We start from the raw sequence: 10,387 nt of genomic DNA, 5'->3' as shown, positions 1-10,387 counted from the left end.
CAAAATTGAAAGTGTTTACAAAATAGAGGATAGTTTTTTGGCATTTTTATTAATATTTTTTTTTTTTTTACTACTAATGGCAGTGATCAGCGATTTTTTCATGACTGCGACATTATGGCGGACACATCGGACAATTTTGACACATTTTTCGGACCATTGTCATTTTCACAGCGAAAAGTGCTATAAAAATGCACTAATTTCTGTGAAAATTACAATTGCAGTTTAGGAGTTAACAACTAGGGGGCACTGTAGGGGTTAAGTGTGACCTCATATGTGTTTCTAACTGTAGGGGGCAGGGCTGGACGTGTGACGTCAGTGATCGTTTTTTCCCTATATCAGGGAACAGACGATCACTGACACTGCCACAATGAAGAATGGGGAAGGTGTGTTTACACACACCTCTCCCCGTTTTTCAGCTCCTGTGACCAATCGCAGGACACCGGCGGCGATCCGGTCATGGAGCTTCGGCCCATGGCTGGGCTCTTAAAGAGCACGTACAGGTACGTGCTTGTGCCCAGCTGTGCCATTCTGCCGACGTATATCGGCGTGAAGGGGTCCTTAAGTGGTTAAGTTTTATAAGACTTTTGACATACAGTTATCTAAATTATGTTTTTAGCTGCCACCTTTCCATTTCAACATATTTATACTGCTACATATATATGTTTGTATGTACCCTTTTGTTTGTTATTATTATTATTCCTATTATTATAATTATTATACACGATTTATATAGCGCCAACATTTTGTGCAGCGCTTTACAATATAAAGGGAGACAATAGAGTGACAATACAATTCAATACAAGAGGGTTAGGAGAGCTTGTTGAATAGCCTTGAAGAAGGGGAGTCATTGTTGCCCCAAAATGCATTGGCTTGATTTTACATGTTGCTATGTTCAATAAACAGCTTTAAAAGCCACTTTCAAACTCACATTTACTGGACACTGGGCACTCATACCTATCTACTTTACATGCAGACCATAAGGCTGTATCCTGAGGCAACAGCCCAGGTCCTGGTAAGGCCCACTACCAACTCCTTTCAAGCTGGGCACACATCTTTGGAAGGGAACCTTTCCAACCCTCCCACATTATTGCCTCTCTATAGACCCTCTATAGACAGTGATCGATAGGCAGTCCAGCGCAGTCGCCAAATTTAAAGAGACACTGTTTCTGTAATCTCTGTTAGAAAGAGAGGTTTTAATTGTGTATAATTGGAGAAGCCACACTACCTTGTAAGGGCTCCTCTCTGACATGTGGTTCAGGTGCAGAAATGCCTGGCTGTAGCCCATTCCTTCTTAAAGGGCAGAGACATACCAGAAACCCAGCAGAGCACAATAGCAGCTAAAGATCTCCAGTGTGTCTATAACGTAAGGTGCACATAGACAAGGGCCTTCACAGAACAAATACAATACAAATATTTCCCTCATACCAGCTAGCAAGCGAGAAGAAACAAAAAAACAAATTTTACGGTATTTATAACGAATAGATTCATTACATTTATGTGTAAATCAAACATTTTGAAAAAGTTGGCATTTCTCAAGTGAAAAGGTCATGGAGCTATTTATATATAAGACCACCATGTTGCATGTAAAGTGTAATTAAGGGCAAAACCTTTTTTCTTTCATGTTGGATAGAGTAAAAGAGGGTTATAACCCCTGTCAGTTTTTTTTTTTTGCCATCTGTGTCTCATAGAGGCAATTTCCCTGTACTTCCTGTCCCATAGCCAAAATAGGAAGTAAAAGGAAATTCCTCCAAAGTGAGAAAATCCAAGGGTGTCACCAGAGTCATTAGAACAAGAGTCTCCATTGGAATATTTCCCTTGTTGTTCTGGTGTCAACCCAACATGTGGAATTTTCTTCCTATTTCACATTCAATGATAACAGTAAACAGGATAAATTGAGAGGGTCAATCTTCCTAATGAGGGAACAGGCATCTATAAAATCCTGACAAGTGTTTTAATCCCTAATGCCTTGTACACACAATCGGAATTTCCGATGGTAAAAGTCAGCCCGGAATTTTTTCATCAGATATTCCGACCGCGTTTGTGCCCCATCTGATTTTTTTTCATCAGAATTTAGAAAGAGAATAATCTATCGGAAATTCCATTAGTCTGTAGGGAACTCTGACTGAGAAAAAAACATGCATGCTCAGAATCAAGTCGACGCATGCTCGGGGAGCATTGAACCTAATTTTTCTTGGCTCGTCGTAGTGTTGTACGTCACTGCGTTCTTGACGGTCAGAATTTGATGTGACAGTGTGTATGCAAGACAGCTTGAATGGAATTCCATCAGAAAAATCCGTCAGAGTTTATCCTGACGTAAAATCCGATCATGTGTACAAGGCATTAGTTGCCTTTAGTTACACTTCAACGTATGTAATTTTAATGTAAAATGGACTTGAACTCAACAAGTGAAGATTTGCTATGCAATAGGAAACATCTACTTTCAGGAGATATCGCTTTATATTTGCTAATGTCACTACCTTACTGCTCAATGATCGTCTTCCAGTGGAGGAAAATTAAGTTCAAGGGTTTTCCTCCATTTTCAGCTTCTTTCATTCTGTGCGTCTGTGCTTTCACCGCCTTCTTTTTTTTGCTTCTTGATTATTCCTCAATCAGATCACCAGTCATAATGAGGAGGCTCTGACAAGAAAAAGTGAAGTCTTGCCTACACCATGATGTCCACTTCCACACAAAGAACTGGGCATAGTAGATAAGTAGATAAGCTGCAGAATGTCAAAAGGTAATACTGGTGGCTAGTCCTTTCCCTTGTTATGTGATCAGTCTTTATTTTTTCTTCCAGCAGCAGCGGTAGGCAGTCCTTTACTGCTGTATAGAACTTTGTTCTCAGAATTACGTGTCAGTGATCAGTATATGTAGCTCAGTTTTAATTATGTATTTCTTTTTTTTTAAAACAGCAAAGTAAAGGCTATTTTCTAATTAATCCATGTTTTTTGGATACCTGCAAAGCTGAACCGTCTGATGTAAACCTTAAGGTATAAGTAATCAGAGTACCAATAGTAAATCTAATAAAAGCTTACATTATTATCAATGGCAGATTAAAATGAGCACAAACTGTAAATCACAGACATGTTTTGATGCAACCAGGTCTTGGTGAAACAAAATGGATCAAATCTGTGGTATGCTGTTCATTGTGCTTTTAGTCTGCTGATAACAATAAAGTAACCTTACTGAATTTATTGCATGCACTGATTGCCTTTATTTGGATTCTTTTTCATATCATAGTAAATTAATACATTAGTATTCTTAAAGCATGCACATTTCCTAGACTCAATATATTTTTATTTTAGCCCTTACACACAGATCACGTTGCAAATATTTTTTAGCCTTGTGTCCTTTATTTACGGTTGCCAAGGTGAAGTTCTGTATGTTCCAGAAGCTATGAAGTGAAGATATCAAGCAGAGAGATATAAAAAAAATGTATATTTAAACTGCAAAAAGAAACAACACATTTGGTCATGGTATATTAGCAAACCTGTCATGATCGAATTATGTAGGCTTCCATTGCTGACTCTTTGTAAAAATGTTAGTTGCTTGGTTGTCATGCTGAACTTTTGGCTTCAATATTTTTCTGACCCATGACAGGTATATTGAATTTTGACTTTGCCTTGTTTTGTATTTGTACTACCTGTTCACAGCCAAGCAACTAGCATTGCCAAACAAAGGCCTCTAATGGCAGGCCCCAGGTTTCTCTCATGGTGTATTTAAAAAAATCCCAACACTGCATAAGAAAATTCACAGGAAGGGGGTATGTTTGAACCATAACACCCCCTAATGTAGCCAGAGAAAACAGCATTGGACCTTTAGGTTCAGGAAATCCCCCTACTGCAAAATCGACTTTTTTCACTGTACCACAAATATCTTAAGATGAAAGGAAAGTTTGTTCTAGCAATTTTATTGATATCAGAAACCCAAGTGTACTCTTCTCGCCCTAAGGTAAACTTGGAGTTTGCCACAGAGCTAAGCGCTGTCTGTCACATGATCCATATCACCTCCATCCCTCTACCTTGCACCTCCACCTTTTATAAAGAAGAGATAGATCAATTATGTAGTCCTGGCACACTCCCTGTCCTAGGGTGAAAACAATGCTCAGTGAAAGAAAATTCAGCTGGGCAGGTACACTGCAATACAATTAGTTTGTGTTCGTAGATTTAGATACACTTTATAATATTAATATATATATATATATATATATATATATATATATATATATATATATATATATATATATATATATATAAAACCCTTATGCAGATCAGGATTTCTACTTTATGCATGCTTGTTCTAGTTTTCTGACCCAGAAAACCCTAAATGCCAGAGACACCCAGAAACTAGAATCTTCAAAAGCAAGTCAGCAATGGCAGCCTCCATATTTTTCTCTATACTAGTTTCCCTTAATGCACCTTTGGGTCTTCAAATCTCTCTGTCACCTCTTTGGAGATATCTCCCATCAATGTGTAGTGTGCAGTTTACTAGCCTCTTCATGTCCCCAGTGACTGATGCAAAGGCGTGGCTGACATGCTTTAGTATGTTCATGTCCAATCAATCTAATGGATATTTCCAGGGAAAAATGTACTCACTGGCATCAAAGAGGGCAATAAACAACTGAGGGACTGAACCTACCTAATTTAAATGTAATCTAAAGAATTGTGGAAATCTATTTAAAAAACCTTCCCTGTTACAACAGTCAAATTAAAGGCTAATGCCCCGTACACATGATCGGAATTTCCGTCGGTATAAACTCTGACTGTTTTTCTGACGGAATTCCGTTCAAGCTGTCTTGCATACACACTGTCACACCAAATTCCGACCGTCCAAAACGCGGTGACGTACAACACTGCGATGAGTCGAGAAGAATGAAGTTCAATGCTTTCGAGCATGTGTCGACTTGATTCTGAGCATTTTTTTATTTTTTTTGTCGGAGTTTCATACAGACGAATGGAATTTCCAATACATTTGTTTCATCGGAAAAAAAGAGAACATGTTCTCTTTCTAAGTCCGCTGGAATTTCTGATGGAAAAGCTCTGATGGGGCACACACGCGGTCGGAATATCCGATAAAAAAATTACGTCTGACTTTTTCCATCAGAAATTCTGATCATGTGTACAAAGCATAAGTTCTTCTTTAAAATAAATAATATATGTGCATATTTTTTCTGAAAAAAATGTGCATTTATTCTATGTATATTAGGTGCAATGCCAGTCTCCTGTAGATTCTCTCATACATTTTTGCCCATACATCTGTACATGCTTTCAGTTGAAAAACTGGACGAAGTGTCAATGGACTAAACGTGTGCTTATTACCACACTACTATTGAGAGCTACAAGTCTGGTGCAGTGGCAGATGGGGGACTTGTAGTTCATACATTCACAGATTACCAGGTATTGTATTTGGACATTTAAAATCAAGCAGAAACTGTGCTTGAAATTACAAATGCACTCAAAAGGCGTCCTAAAGTGAAAAAGCATCAACTCTGTTGTGAGATATTGGCAGTGGGACTAAAATTAGCATTATAGTGAAACACTAAAGAACAGGATTCAGATCTGCCGGCTCAAAACATAACATAGTCACATTGATTGTTGGCAAGCTTTGCTTTACATGGAGCATTTTTTTCATGTCTTTGGGGATGGGTCCATGGGCATGATACAGAGACCATCACTACTGCTCAAACATATGCCTCTGAACAGAACCCTTTAGGAACACTGCTGGAAGACCCTGCCCTGGTTGTTTAGCCACATGCTCTGTTGACCTTTTTTTTTACAAGGTCATGTGAAGCTGATAAGCCCGCATTCTTTCCACATTGAGGTGGTGGTGTCAAGGCCTTGATTTCACAATGGTGATGGATGTTTATTATACACATGAGATTTTTTAATTATATTTGAAGAGGACTCAATTTCTTTCACTAAAATTACACTTGGACTTTATTTGGATTGTTTAATTTTGGGTACATTGTTTATGATTGCTGTATCATTATTATCATTTATGGTTGTTATATCACAATTTTTTTGTAGCTCAACTTTTTTAGGCTACATTGTATTTGGACAGCAATTGCTCCATTACAATAGTGTATAACTGTATATGCTCTGGTTTTTAGTCCAATAGAAATTTTTCAAAACATAGTGAATGTCCTTGAGAGCCCATAGCTCTACCATACCAGACATTTCACTCACCAAACCCACACAAAATATACACACTCTCTCACACATGCAAAATATCACTCTCTTCACCCTAACAATTTGTAGGATCGCCTCTCTTTAGGAGGAGTCCAAAAAGTCAATTTATGCTTGGTTGCTGTGGATGTGTACAGTTAATAGAGGAAATAGCTCTTTTCCTTAATAAAAACATTAGGCTGTATAGTTGCTACATTGGTCATTTTGTCCTGGGATTTACAACTTGGTGATCAGCAAACACATTTCATGACACATATACTGGCAGAATGCTCATAAGTTTATTCTTGGTAAAATAAGTTAAATAAATACAAATAAAATAAAATATATATTTATATCCTAACACTTCTTTTCAGTTATATTTAAACAGGTCATTGGAAGTTTGTAAAAATATTTTTTTTTTAAAGTTGGAACAATTCACAAGCATCACATAAGTGTCAGATCTTACATAAAGAGTTACAGCAATTGTCAAGAAAAAAATAAAGCAGAAACCAATTTTTTCCATGTTGCCACAGAGGGTTGCAGCAAACCATGTTACAGACTGTAAATAAACTGCTGAAGCAGTGATGGGCATTCGTCAATGTAAAGGATGTTTAGGATACATTTATTTTTTCCCAAATGTCCTAAATATCACCAAGACCATATCATTGTTGCTACAGTAAATAATGCATACTAATTTTATAAGATAATTAAAGGGACCAAAGAGTTCCTTGTGTAGGTTATCTTTACTAAAAGGAATAAGAAAAGGTTGTCTGCTACTGGGAAAAACTGCAAATTCACATAAAGGCATATTTATAAAGCAGTGAATGGGGCTTCATTAAACATTCCCTGCTGGTTGTGAATTAATCACTGTCAATTAAAATACATGCACTTGGCCATGATTTCATTACCAATCTTCCTTAAACTCTGTCCTACCTGTATGTCATTATGATGTGCTTTCTAGGCTAAACTGCAACCCTATATGCTGTACCCATGTCCCATATTTTCTCTTTTTGTTATGTATCCTTGCTTATGTTTATTTTGCTCTCTTATACCTAATAAAAATTCAATGTTGCAAAAAAAAAAAAAAATACATGCACTTGGAAGAGTCACCTGTAGCAAATGTTTATCAAATTTCTGTTTCACTGCTTCATAAAAATGTTCATAGTGTTTAGAATCTTTTTTAGGGGTTTATATGGTGTTCAAATGAATTTTTGGTATATATCAACTTTTTTTTAACAACGTTTTGTATGATGGGACAACACTACTCCTAAAATGGCGATTATAGCAGACCTACAATATTCTCCATTTGCCCTCACTTCATGCTTTGCCTCCACCAGACTCAATTACCCAGATTCAGAAAGACTGGCTTAAGTTTGTGCGGGCGTAGCGTATCTCAGATACACTACGCCGCCGTAACTTAGAGAAGCAGGTACTGTATTCACAAAGAACTTGCGTCCTAAGTTACGGCGGCATAGTGTAAATGTGCCGGCGTAACCCCGCCTAATTCAAATTAGGCAGGTAGGGGGCGTGCTCCATGTAAAATACCCGTGACCCCATGTAAATGAGGGTCGTTGGTACGGCGCATGCTCAGAATCACGTCGCAAATACTCCTTGCTGTCGACGTGAACGTAACCTACGCCCAGCCCCATTCACGTACGCTTACGCAAACGACATAAAATAGGACGGCTGTTCCATCGCCTATACCTTGCATGGGCTGCGCCATCTTTTTGGTGGTTTATCTTTACGCCGGAAAAACGCCTTACGTAAACAGCGTATCGGGTGCAAGTACGTTCGTGAATAGGCGTATCTTGCTCATTTGCATATTCTCGGCGTAAATCGACGTACACGCCCCTAGCGGCCAGCGTAAATATGCAACTAAGATACAACGGCGTAGGAGACTTACACCGGTCGTATCTTAGCAAGATTTAAGCGTATCTCAGTTTGAGAATACGCTTAAAGATACAACGGCGCGGATTCGGACTTAGAACGGCGTATCTAGTGATATGCCGTCGTAAGTGTTTTTGAATCTAGCTAATTGCCTTTAGCCCATATGGCCCTTGGACTGACCTGATTTAAATAAGCAAGAACAAATTCCTAACATATTTGTGAAACACTTTGTTACCGGCAATAACTAAATACATTTAATAGAAATAATTACTGTTCCATTTTCACACAACAGATGAAAACGCTGTTCCATTCACTCTGGAGAAGCATTGAATGTTGAATGCAATGAATTCCTATTAACATATTCATCTTGTGCTTATGTAAAGTAATCAGCAGCTGCAAGTGAAGGCCAGGTAGGTTTGTTCCAGCTGGCTTAGCTTCTTTTTTGGTTCTTTCCACACCTGATCTTCTTTCTTTCTTCCTAAAGCCCAACTTTTAAAATGCTGCATTAAACATAATGCTTACCAGTTTAGTATGGATTCACTATGAGCTGGCAATATATACACTTACATGAATGGACTAAAGACCATGTCATGCCCTGTCCTGTGTATGGCTGAGATAAATTGATTATTTTCATTTGCCCAAATTCCAGTGAAAATCAGGAGATTTTGGTAAAATATGTCATTTTGATAAAATGCATTGAAGTCAATAGGAAGAGCAAAAGTAAGGTGTTTTTGATAGTTTAAAGGGTGCAAAAGGCTTTACATAGATCCCAAGCAGTGTTGCCAACCATCAGTATTTTTACTGGCAGCCAGTAAAAAGCAGGCACTTTTCTCCTGCTAGTATATGCCAATGACAGGAAAAGGTTTGCAGTAAAAAATATGGCTGTGACGCTCTTCTTGGAACTGCGCATGCACAGTTCCAGTCTGGAGCTGTCCAGGACCATCCAAATGCCTGTTATAGTGTGGTCAGGTGGTGGCAGTGGGGGGCGGGTCTGGTGGAGGCGATGCCTAAGCTTTTTGAGTGATGTCATGGTGCCAGGGAGCTGAGCAGAGCAGCTGGAGCCCTGTGTGCAGGTCTGCAAGAAGGGAGCAAGGCAATCCAGGAGCCGGACTGTCAGTGCAGTTTGGACTGGAGTGGACTGAAGGGACCACTTGGCCTGAGTCCTGTCCTTGAGCTACTTATTATAAAAAAAAATATATATATATGTTTTTTTTTTGTTTGCCTTAATCACATTTCTAATTGTTTATTGTACTTGTTTATAGCCTAAATATTACAATTGGCACAACATTTTGGAATGCCAGTAAAAACTTGGCTGTGCCAGTAAATTTTTGGTAGGTTGGCAACACTGATCCCAAAGCTTATGAAAAGCTTTTTTCAACTATCTTGAGCCAAAAACAATATCTCATTAGCAATATTATTTTACATTTTTCCCCAAAAAAAAGACTGTGAAAAAGGAAAATAAAACAAATTAAAGCAACAATACACAAATAATGTTCGAATACAGACAAAAAAGAAAAAATCATACAAACAACACCAAATGAAATGAAATAAACTGCCTTAACATATCAACAAAGAAGAACCATATGCTTTAAACAAAGAAAAAAAAAGACTAGGGCCCAGATTCTCAAAGGGCTTACGACGGCGCAACGCCATGTACGCCGTCGTAAGTCCTAATCTGGGCCGTCGTATCTATGCGACTGATTCTTAGAATCAGTTACGCATAGATATCCATTTTTTTCCCCATGCAGATTTCTCCTAAGTAGATCAATTAATAAAATTAAGTTTTTTTGCTTCTGTAAAATTTAGCAGCTGGATTACTCCAGGACAAGGCTACGGGAATACTTTCTCCTCTCTACTTTGACATAGGAATTTTGCAGTTTTGGCTTTCCTAGCAAGCCTTTATACACTGTCTGGAATACAATATATTCCTTTCCAGTGAACCGATGGTTTGTTTTTCATAGAGAGATAATAAAAAAAAATCTTTGTCATAGTTTTGGCACTCAAAGGTAATCATCGTTTTTCATGGTACTGATAAAGTAAGATGCCTCTCTCTTAAAATATAAGGATGAGATATAAAATGGCAGTTAGCAAAAGACATACAGACAAACAGAGTCGATTTTTGCTCTGAGATATGATATTATAACACGTTTTATACACAAATGATATCTCACAATGGTTTGCCATATGGTACTTTGGCAAAGGTGCTAATATTTCACTTGAGATTGTCTTGCTTCACAAGGACAATATGAACACAGATTTACATTGATTTTCAAGAAGATGAATTATAGTTAGTCAAGCAAAAGAACGGACGGGTTTTTTTTTTTTTATCTTAAGGA

This window comes from Rana temporaria, chromosome 4, assembly GCF_905171775.1.
Source record: "Rana temporaria chromosome 4, aRanTem1.1, whole genome shotgun sequence".
NCBI classification, from domain to species: domain Eukaryota; kingdom Metazoa; phylum Chordata; class Amphibia; order Anura; family Ranidae; genus Rana; species Rana temporaria.
This window is presented reverse-complemented; position numbering follows the sequence as displayed.